The 10,958-nt window shown below is 35.7% G+C and overlaps 1 long non-coding RNA gene across 3 annotated transcripts in view; it reads left to right on the top strand.

Annotated features, from left to right (window-relative positions):
- The first annotated feature begins 2,010 nt into the window (after window positions 1-2,010).
- LOC140843433 (uncharacterized) overlaps window positions 2,011-10,958 on the top strand; it is a 34,793-nt gene continuing 25,845 nt past the window's right edge. For 2 of the 3 annotated variants that reach the window (XR_012121204.1, XR_012121203.1), the window contains exons 1-2: window positions 2,011-2,168; window positions 5,978-6,081. This is a non-coding gene — a long non-coding RNA (uncharacterized lncRNA). Of the gene's footprint in view, window positions 2,169-5,977; window positions 6,082-6,656; window positions 6,737-10,958 lie in introns of all 3 variants that reach the window. The other variant, XR_012121202.1, reaches the window with a different exon arrangement.

The raw sequence follows: 10,958 nt of genomic DNA, 5'->3' as shown, positions 1-10,958 counted from the left end.
AGATTGTTGGGGTGGAATATCTCTTTGAGGTGATTGGAAGATAAGAGGTGTTACCCACATAGTGCTTTTCAAGGCTGTGCTTTGTCTAATTCAAAATGATTCTAAAATCAGATAATATTCCAAAGAATGCTTATAAGAAATATCATTTGTTTTGTACTTAATATTAGGTAGGACATGCCAGACATGTATTAAACAGAATATTATCTAATTATAGCCTCATAACAATACCAAAAGTTAGGTAAAATTTCTATTCTAATATTTTAATGGGGATCAGGTAGGAAAATATCCCAAGAAAGAGAGATTTTGATGTGGAAGGGAAAAATGAAGTTATGTGTACATGAGGAATAAGTAGCTGGGGATGCTGTTTGGAAAGATGTCAGTAAAACAAACTGCCAAAATCAAAGTGTGCTGTTTCTTTTTTTTTTAATTAAAGCATAGTTGATATACAATATTATATTGGTTACAAGTATACAGCATGTATACATTACACATACAGTATATATACATTGTAAATTCTTCACCCAACTAGTGTAGTTCCTATCTGTCAACATAGAAAGATGTTACAGAACTATTTACTATATTCTCTATGCTGTACTTTCATTCCCCATGACTAATTTATACTCTGATTGAGATTCTGTGCCTCTTTACATCCTTCATCTCTTTCACACACTCACCCCAACCCCTCCCCCATGGTAACCACCCCATGGTAATCACTTCTCAGTGTCTATGAATCTACCACTGTTTTGTTCATATGTTTTGTTTTGTTTTTGGATTCCATATGTAAGTGAAATCATATGGTATTTATCTTTCTCCACCTGGTTCATTTCACTGATCACAACACCCTCCAGGTCCATTCATGTAGTTGCAAATGGCAGGATTTCTTTCTTTTTTGTGGCTGAATAGTATTCCACTGTGTACTTGTGCCACACCTTTTATCCAGTCACCTATTGTGCCATTTCAATTCCAACCAAGAATCATACTTTCAAGTGAAAAAGTAACAGGAGCAACAACATAAATACCCAAAAATATAATATGATTCAAACTCCATATGTCAAAGTTGTGGCTGCAATGAGCAACAGCACCTGGGGACTGGGGAACAGCTTCATAAGAGGTGGCAAGGGGGTCTAGATTTTGAGTGATACATAGGATAACAGTCACATGTCATACAAGTGTGATTATAGAAATTATTGGTGGAATAAATCATATTAAAGAAACAAGAAGCTTTTATAATACCTAAACAGAACAGGAAGGAAAAGTTATTTAAGAAAATGATCAGACAAAAATTAAATTGTTCTTACATATTTTACTGGCAAAATTTTTTTTACGAAATCTATCAGCTATAGTATTTTATGAGTCAAACTCTTACAAAGTTAGAAAAAGAATTAAAAATAAGCAGAAGCAGTTTGATTTTGCTTTTTTTCCAACTACCCTGCAAATGTCCTTCAAAATCTTCTTCCCTCAGATTATTTACCGTCAAGCATGATGATAAAATTCCCAGGTAAATATATCCTCCCAAGCACTAAGTGATATTCAATATTTCTCCTAAGGTGAAATATCTCTTACCAGAACAAGGGTGAAAACAAAAAGTTGGGGTGCTGTTTGTCAGCATTCAGGGAGGATAACAGGGAAGACATATAAAACTCAGAAGAACAAATGAGGTCAAAACAGCATCTTAAAATAGCCAAAAGTTGAGAAATCCTTAACAGGAAGCTGTAAAGTGCCGCCCAAACAGAACAGAGAAATCGAGCAGAGAGAGAAACAGAAATGTGGTTGACTACTTGCTCTCATATCAATCATTCTGTTTAGGATTTTGTCGGTGTCACAGTCTCCAGTGTGTGTGCTGGGAACCTCGTCTAGTATCTGATTAGAAAGGTGAGGTTGTCAGTGCATTTCTACTCTTTGGAAATGTGGAGTGATGAAATATCAAAGTCAATATTTTTGCCAATCTTCCCTGCCCTTTGCAATCTCACATCTCTCCAGGGGCCTAAAATCTGCCGATCCTGGAGTAGATCCATGTGTGACTGCCAACAAAGCCTCTCGGAGAGGAGGCTGAGTGATTCCACATTGGGCAGAAAAACATGCTCCCCTGTGTATCCCCACTGAAAGGAGGAAACTCCAAAGGCAGGAGCAGCGATGGAGCAAAAGGTTCTGCAGCAATGAAGTAACAGGTCTCATTGTGATTTTCTTTCTTTATTTTGGCTCATTTCTCCAACTCGACTTTTATTTTTCTTTATGAGAAAATTTAATATAAAAAACGAGTATGTTTCGAAGTGTGAAATGGTGAAAGAATGATTTAGGGCTTGAAGCATTGTTGTAGGAGAAATTCTGAAAAAAACTCAGGGGAGTAAAATGTGGCCCTTCTGATACAGTTTTCAGTAGACTTTTGTCACCTTCACTTTTGCCTGAGGTTTATACTAAAGTCTGGTATCCTGTCAGTGATCTTTGACCAGATGCATTCTCGGGAAATTTTGGGTTTTCTCTTATTGGTTTTATTTCTCTTCCTTATTTTTCCACCACTGCTAATCCTTCAATGTCTATTTTGCTCTATATATTCAAAATACTAACCGTTCTCAACAACCTTATGGTCCTTACTGTTTTCTTCACTCTGTGTTCCTTATGTGACCTGGGAGGACCCTGAATCTGTGAAGTAGAACTCTGGCTGCCTATAGTAGCTGAGGCAGACTGAGTGCAGATTTGACAAAGATGAGTAAACTACAATATTATCATTCAGGAGGTTTGTTAAGTATACATGTTACCAGAACAAATCCCTGGATTTTGGTCCTGTGTACCTATCTGAGGCTAGTGAATCTGATTTTTAACATGTACTAAGCAATTCTAGTGTAGGTGGTGCATACATCAAGAATGCTGGTCTAGAGTACAATGCTGACATTCTTAGTGAGTCATCCAATGTCCTTTACAATTGGCTGTTGAATGCAAGTTTAGTTCTTAAAATTTCAAACTTCACCAAAGTGATTCAAAGCTATTTTACCACCCTTTCTCTCTCCCTATGCCCTTCTTACTTCCGTCAACTTATTTTATCACACAGTACGGTGTTTAGACATTTTAGTGCCATACATTCTTTAGAATCAGATAGCCTTTCCTCTCCAGCTTCATAACTTCAATTTCATAACCTTATGGAAGCCAATTTGCACTCTGTTCTGCAGTTTCTTTATTTGTAAAGTGGAGATAACTTACATAGCCATGTGAATTTATGCTAGCTTCCTGAAAATGCAACATACACATTCACATATGAATTCACACTTTGAAGGACCAATAGCTGGCTTAATGCTCTGTTTTTGAAGCCCTGACTAAAACTCTAAGTTATGTGTATATATATGACTTTGACTTTACATGTACTTATTATATACATATATATAAATACACATATATATATTTATACATATATAAAGTGTACATTGTGTCAATTCAATCTCCTACTCAGGAATGATTATATGATACTGACCTTAGGAAATTTTGAACCCATTTATGAATTTAATCAAAAATAAGGAGTTTGGTAAGACTTAAGGCTAAGACATAGTGCCCTTGGAATTCAAAGGAGTGTATGTGTGTGTGTGTGTGTGTGTGTGTGTGTGTGTATTGACTAGTTGCATCAGAAATTGGTTAATAGAAGGGGGGATATGGGAATTACAGAATGGAGGAAAGAAAATGACCAAAAAAAGTATGGTATATCAATTGAAGATTTATGTGAATTAAAGGGCACAATTTGAAGATACCAATTTTACCTATTCTCCTTTCAGGTTATATTATCAATGTTCAAACTAACTAATTAAATCAAAACCTGATGCTATATGACTTAGTAATGAAAATTCTGATTAGAGTAGTGGGTAATTTTGTAACTACAGTTTTTGATGAGGAGTAAAGATGTGAATGGAATGGCACATACTTTGAAACTCAGAATTTCTTGTTGAGTGAAGGTAAAAAAAGTTACAGACAGCAGTACAAGAAACTAGATTATCCACTCAATAGTGTTTACTTTTGTTGATTAATAACTTCATTTACATGTTCACAGTTTTCCATTTAATTAATATTTCACTTCTCTCAAAATGTGCTCTGCACTGTTCCTGTAGAGAATCATGTGTGTTAAAATTATAATCCCAGAGAGTTCCTGAAACACACTGAACTGAGATCTTTGTGAGTTTTCTGTCTGAGAATAATCTAGCCCCAATTTGTGATTACCCTAATGTTTGAAACTCTAGTTAAGATTTCACCCATTTAAATACTAAGGGTATTTTGCAAAGTTCTACAGCCCATATTATAAAAGTTAAGTCCTAGCTTTGGTCATTGAATTCATCCAATTTCCTGTGAAAGAAGTGTGAAAAAGAGATGAAGGAAGCCCAGGAAGAACATGTGAGAAGTCCATGTGAAAGAACGACATCGTAATTGCTAATCTGGAGGCAAAGAATGGCCTCAGGAAAGGGATCACTAAGAGTATTATGGCTTCTGAAACTGAAAAACAATATGAGTGGGATATTATGGACTTTTATATATATATATATCTTAAATACAGCAATATATATGCAAATATATATATGTGCACTAAAAAAAAAAACTCTTCCAATGAGTACTTATGAGCAGCAATCTTAGTTAATTCATTCCTTGTTTCAACCTTATTATATATTATTCCTTATTATATATTATTATATATTAACTGCTTACTCTGATGCTCTGAGATTAATATTGTGAGACATTTTTCTAAAGATGCCTTAACCAATAGAGATTATATTTTACTCATTGAGGCCAGACTTTTGTAAATCTTTTGGAGAACAATAAAAGTTATATGCAAAAGTCTATAGAAAGCTGTATAAATCTTATACAAATAGAGAAGAGATGAGTAGAGGTCAACATTCTTGAGAAGAAATTTTCATGGAGAAGATAACAGATGACTTGTTTTTTAAGGAGGGGTAGAATTCAAACCAAAATGTGTATGGTGAGCGTTCCTGAGAAGGAACACTGTTAGAAAGTCCTAGAACTCACTGAGCGTAGAGGACTCAAGGGTTGTATCATGGGCCACCAGAGTGCTGGTAAAATTGGACTTGAAACTTAACCACTAAAAGAATTATTTTCGGAGGAGACAAGTCATATGCACTGGTAAACAATCAGCAGTCATTTGCAGAAGAAAGGAAATTATCTTGGGAAACAAATCCTCAAGTTATTGAGTCTAGAGCTGAGTTTAGACAAGTGAGAGTTCTGTGTGCACAGGAAAAAAACAAAGAAAACAACTGAAGGGAAAACCAATTAGACATGAAAATAAACCAAATCCAGGATATATGGGCAAGAGCTCTATTGTAAGGTACCCTGGGGGTCACAGTGAGGAGTTGTCACTTATATGATAAGTCAGAAAAAGCCCTGAAGGTTTTCACTGCAAACTAAACACAACAGATCTGTATTCTGGAAAGACCAATCTTGCCAGAGCATGGGAGGTAAATTAGAGAGGCCCAAGTGGAAGTAGTGGGCCACTTAGAAATGTAACATGGCATCCTAGTTCACGCAGAAAAGGCAGTGATTTCTCTAGGGTGGGAGTTAGTAGAAAGGAAAGGGTGTAGCAATGGAGAAGGAGTTAATGGGAAATAGCAGAAGAAATGAGTAGCATTTGCTATCACCCATCTCTACCCCACTTTGTTATACTCTCATGCAATCCTCATTCCTCCAACTTTTGATGGCGGAGTATAGATATATGAATAAGTAGATGTTCTTCTTTGTTCTGTAATTTGTCATGCTATTAATTCCCTGGTGCCCATGTGTATGCTCAAATGTGGGTGTATGCTTTAATGTGTGTGTGCATGTGTGACAGAGAGAGAGAGAGAAGAGAGAGAGAGAGACATGAGTTGGGAGTGGGATGCCTGCTCCAAGCACTGGGGCGTTTTCTTGTCCTGGCATGACATCTTGTTGGCTAAACGAAGATGCCTGTCATCTTTCATTAATAAAAATTAACTGTAAATCTTCTTGCTTCCCACAGGAGAGCCTTTTAAACATTCCATCAGGGACTTGCAGAGGACGTCTGGTGGCGAGTCAATCAAGAAGCAGCATGTACTGGCAGCCAAATCTATGAGGATTTTTAAAGTACATATTTATATATACATTTATATACGTCCTTGTCTATCTGCCAGTCCTAAGCAATCCTCATCTGAATTTGTTTCCATGGCCTCTCCACAGACAATTTCTTTTGCCAGCTTCTCTCCACTACCCCTTTATTCTTCTCTCACCATCCTTACACCCCTACCCCCCACCATCCTTCTAGTGCTGGAGACCTGTGCAATATCATTTTCTGCATAATGAAATCTAGAGTGACATTAATATAAGTGTAATTTTATAGAAGGGAATGGGCATAGCTGATAGTTTCTACCTGCTGTGTTTTGATGATAGACATCGGGATGTCACCATCTGTGTAATGAAATTTCACCTCTGTAATGGTTCAGATTATCAAACATTCTTCCAAGCTGGGTCTGGGAATCTATTTATTTATTTATTTACTTGTTTATTTATCTACAGACGGTGCTGTAGTCCTGTTTATCAATGAAAGGTGTGGGTGAAAAGGTTTTTAAATGTTTTAAGCAAAGTAAAGGAAAAATGAGTCTAAATATTAGCAACATTGCCCCCTAGATATATCAGTCATAAATTGAAGTTTCTATTTCCAGTCCTGGACAGAAGTTTTTATTCCTTACAAACTTGCACAGCTCTTGAACTGCAACATACCATATCGAAGGTTTAATGTCAGGTAAGTGTAAAATTAATGTAAGAAAAATGCATGCACTGTTTATTTTATAGATGTTTATACATGATCTCATTTAATTCTCAAACTATGTTGTCAGGATACAATGAGTTACCAGGTCTAAAGCTCCAGGAGACAATTATAAGACAAAATGTGTAACATGCATGAAAGGTGGGTGCTGTTACCTTTTAAAACAAAAAGTAAGACTCAGGACAATCAACTTGTCAAGATGGCCCAGGGATCCAGGATAAAACATTATAACTAGATCAGTCTGCCTTGGAAATTCATGTTCTTCATTACTCCAAGTTGCTTTCCAGACACTGAAGCCAGAGTGGGGCAGGTGAGTTATCTGCAGTAGAAAATCTCAGATATGTCTAACTGTCCCAATATAACTCAGTATATTCAAGTTCTCATATGAACCATTTGTGTCTCCTGTTGCCAGCAATGGCCTAGAATTTGCTTGTTTTCTTTCCCTAATGTCTGGCTGATACAATGTCATCAAGAAGATAAAGAAGATTGGAGAGAGGATAAATATTGATATATAATCATATCTATTAGATTGCACACTGCTTATTTCATTACATTATAAAGCCATTTTTGTATGAATACTGAAAACTACATTTCAGATTATATCCAGAAGCTGAGTATACATTTTTGGTAATCAGTTGTTGAATATTATGGCAGATATTATCCTCTACCCTCATTTTTAAATACAAAATGCTAATAATATTATTTCTTTGTATCATTATTCAATGTTTTACCCTTTTTCTTGCTAACCAAAAACCTTCAAAGATTCAAAACTCTGTTCCAGCCTTTACAACTGGTGTGGATTCTTTAACTCTGAGGTGTGCTACAGTGATAGACAATAATAATAATTAAATTGTCAAAATTTTAAATCACCTCTGTTGCAAATATGTTATAAATTTTTACTTGCTTGCAACTCTCATATGATTTCTTGAGTAGTGTTTTCCATATAAAATCCAAATCCTCTTTACTTATGTTAGCACCAGTAGGAGAGTGGAGCCCACAGGCAAGTTAAAGATCAAGTCCTACAGAAGCCTGAGAACTGTGGATCTACTTTACTGAGTGTAACTGGCTTTTGAGCCCCTCCTCAGTAGTTTCAGATTTTTTCATACACTTTCTCTCTCATCTTTTCTTCATAATTTATCTTTTTGTGATGACTTGGAGTATAATTCTAGAACTCAGATTTCCTGCCTCTGATTTAGTCTACTTCCTAAGTGTTTTATGACTTTATGTCATTCCTGGTTATCAGATTATTCTGCACAGAACTCTGAGCCTTTCTTCATTACCTAAGGCAGGAGTCTCTCTGGCTAGAGTTTGCAAGAGATCATATTGATCACTATTTTATGTGGGCTGAGGAAAGAATCAAAATACTTAATAACTGAACAGATGGCCCAAAGAGTCAGTGAAGTGTTAAACCAGTAACGTTTTGTTGGTGGTGAACACATGCTATCTACTTTGGAATAAACAACCCCAGTGGTATAGGTTTGTTTATCAATGGGGGTAAGAAAAGAGGTAGGGGAGAAGTTTATTTTCTTGACATTGTCCATCTGGGTCTTGGGCAAAAACCCTTGCTAACTCAAGAATGAAATATTTCCTTTAAAAATATGCCTTTCATGTCCTAAAACCTTTGCATGTACCAGAGACCAGAGCTTGGATAACTGACATAAGAAACCCTAAAGACTTTTGCCTATATCTGGGTGCAGCTGTAGCCTCTAAAATCCCAAATTATACCTCTATTTGATTTGATTTCCTCACCAAGTAAAACTAACTCCATCTCACTTGATCTAACCACTAAATGAGAAACAACATACATTTTTTTTGTCATTTATATCAAAAGACATGGGAATATCCTAGTCAAGACTTGGTAGCATATACTTAATTTTCATCTACCATCCTTTATCTTAACTTCTTCAGAACCCTTCATATTTATCCTTTGGGAAGATGCCATTTTTCCAAGATTCATCAAGAAAAATGATTCACCAATAATTTACCATAAAATCTAAGACTGTTATATTCGCTGACCTTATAATCTTGAAAATTCAAGTTCAAACACTCATACATACAGTGACACACAAATACAGAGTGTATTCTTCATTTTTCTGGTTATTTTTTGTTGAATCGCCTTCCATTATATAAAACTTCTTCAGGTGCATCATCATTTGCTCTCTCTTTATACCAGTGGAAAGATGAACAGTTCAGATGCAGTCTATTTCCCTCAAACTTGGTATGGAGTCACATCAACAAGAGAATTATTGTTAAGGGTTGAACTTCAGTTATATGGAGTTTTAAATATGTGAACTAAGTTTAGAGAATTGTCCATTGCTAAAGGTTGTGAACAGGCATGAACAAAGAGTCAATGTAATCAGGAAAAATTAGGAAGAATAGGAAGAGCCAGTCACCATAACTATGCAAGCAGATGGCTTTCTAAGCAGCAAAAGTTTCCTGTGTTTCAGAAGAAGCAGGAGGCCAATAATCAAGGTCCTATCCTGTGACAATGAAAGGAAGTACAGAGGTCAGCTTGTGGACCTCATTAACTTGCTGTGAAGATAGAAACAGGCACTGACTGTCCCATGTGTCAAATCGTGGAATTCCTGAGCTCTTGCAAAATGTGTTAGCTTTAAAAATAGTCATATTTCCTATCCTCTGAATCTGCAATTCAGGTAGAAGAATTTATTTGGGCTTAGTAAACTAGGAATAGAGAACTTCTTCAACTTGACAAAGAATATCTAAAAATTCCTACACCTAACATTACTAAATGTGAGAAACTCAAAGCTTTCCCACTAAGACTAGGAACAAAGTAAAGATGTCCCTTTTCACCACTCCTTTTTTGTACTGGAAGTGCAAGCTAATGCACTAAGATAAGAAAAGGAAATAATAGGTATATGGGTTGGGAGAGAAGAAATAAAACTATCTTTGCTCACAAACAACATGATGAGCTACGTAGAAAATCTGAAAAAATCAAGGAAAAAAAAACCTCCTGGAACTAATAAGCAATTCAATAAGGTTGTACACTGCATAGCTCATATACGTAAGTAAATAACTTTCTTATATACAGGCAGTGAATAAGCAGAATGGAAAATTTAAAATATAATATCAGTCATAGTAGCACCTCCAAAATAAAATACTAAGGTATAAATCTAACAAAATATATACAAGCCTGTGTAAGGAAAACTGTAAAACTGATGAGTAAAATCATAAAAAAATCAAGTAAATGGAGAGGTATGTTCATAGAGTGGAATACTCAATGTTGTCAAGATGTCAATTCTTCCAAACTTAATCAATAGATTCATTTTAATTCCAATCAGAATCCTAGCAAATTCTTTTGTGTATTGACAAACTGATTCTAAAGTTTATATGGAAAGGCAAAAGACCCACACTAGTTGACATATTATTGAAGGAGAAGAATAGAGGACAGATACCATCTGACTTCAAGACTCACTGTATAAATCTATAGTAATCAAGACAGTATGGTATTGGTGAAAGGAAAGAAAGATAGACCAATGGAATAAAATAGAGGATCCTGAAATAGACCTACATATATAGTCAAATGAACTTTGACAAAAGAATGCACTCAGGTTTAGCACATCCCTCTGTCCTCACTACTTCATTTTGTATAGAATCTGCTCAACTGCTTTTTCATGATGTTTTCTTTTTTTGCATAGAGAAGCCAGGAATGTAGTTATGACCATAATGTCATGATTTCTACATGTGCAATTTAGATTCAGTGGAAAAAAGAAAAAAAGGCAATGGCATATGTATTGTTTTAGATTGAACCCTATATATTGAAATCCTGATTAGACTAAACCTAAAGGTTTAAACTTTATATTATCTAATCTGCATTTTAGGGACATTGACATTAGGAATGTATAGACAATGTAGACACTATACAAGGGATTATTCAGAACCTCAAAATCATCCTTCCAAAACTGTCATAGTGCCTTGTGGAAAAATCACCTGGGGAACTCAGAGATGCTGTATCGACCCACAGCATAGTAACAGGTAGATTACATTTATAGGAGTTAGCAAACTGCAGCCCATGGGCCAAATGCAACCACAGCAAGCTTTTGTAAATAAAATATTATTGGGGCATAGGCACACTCATTCTTTTATGTATGGTCTGTTGCTGGTTTGGGCGGTAGTTTCAGAACTGAGTAGTTGGGACATGTAGCCTAAATAATTTGCTCTATGGCCCTTAACAGAAAAA

This window comes from Manis javanica, chromosome 9 (assembly GCF_040802235.1).
Source record: "Manis javanica isolate MJ-LG chromosome 9, MJ_LKY, whole genome shotgun sequence".
In the NCBI taxonomy this organism is placed as follows: domain Eukaryota; kingdom Metazoa; phylum Chordata; class Mammalia; order Pholidota; family Manidae; genus Manis; species Manis javanica.
Note: the sequence above shows the minus strand (reverse complement) of the source record. Positions and strands in the feature narration are given on the sequence as shown.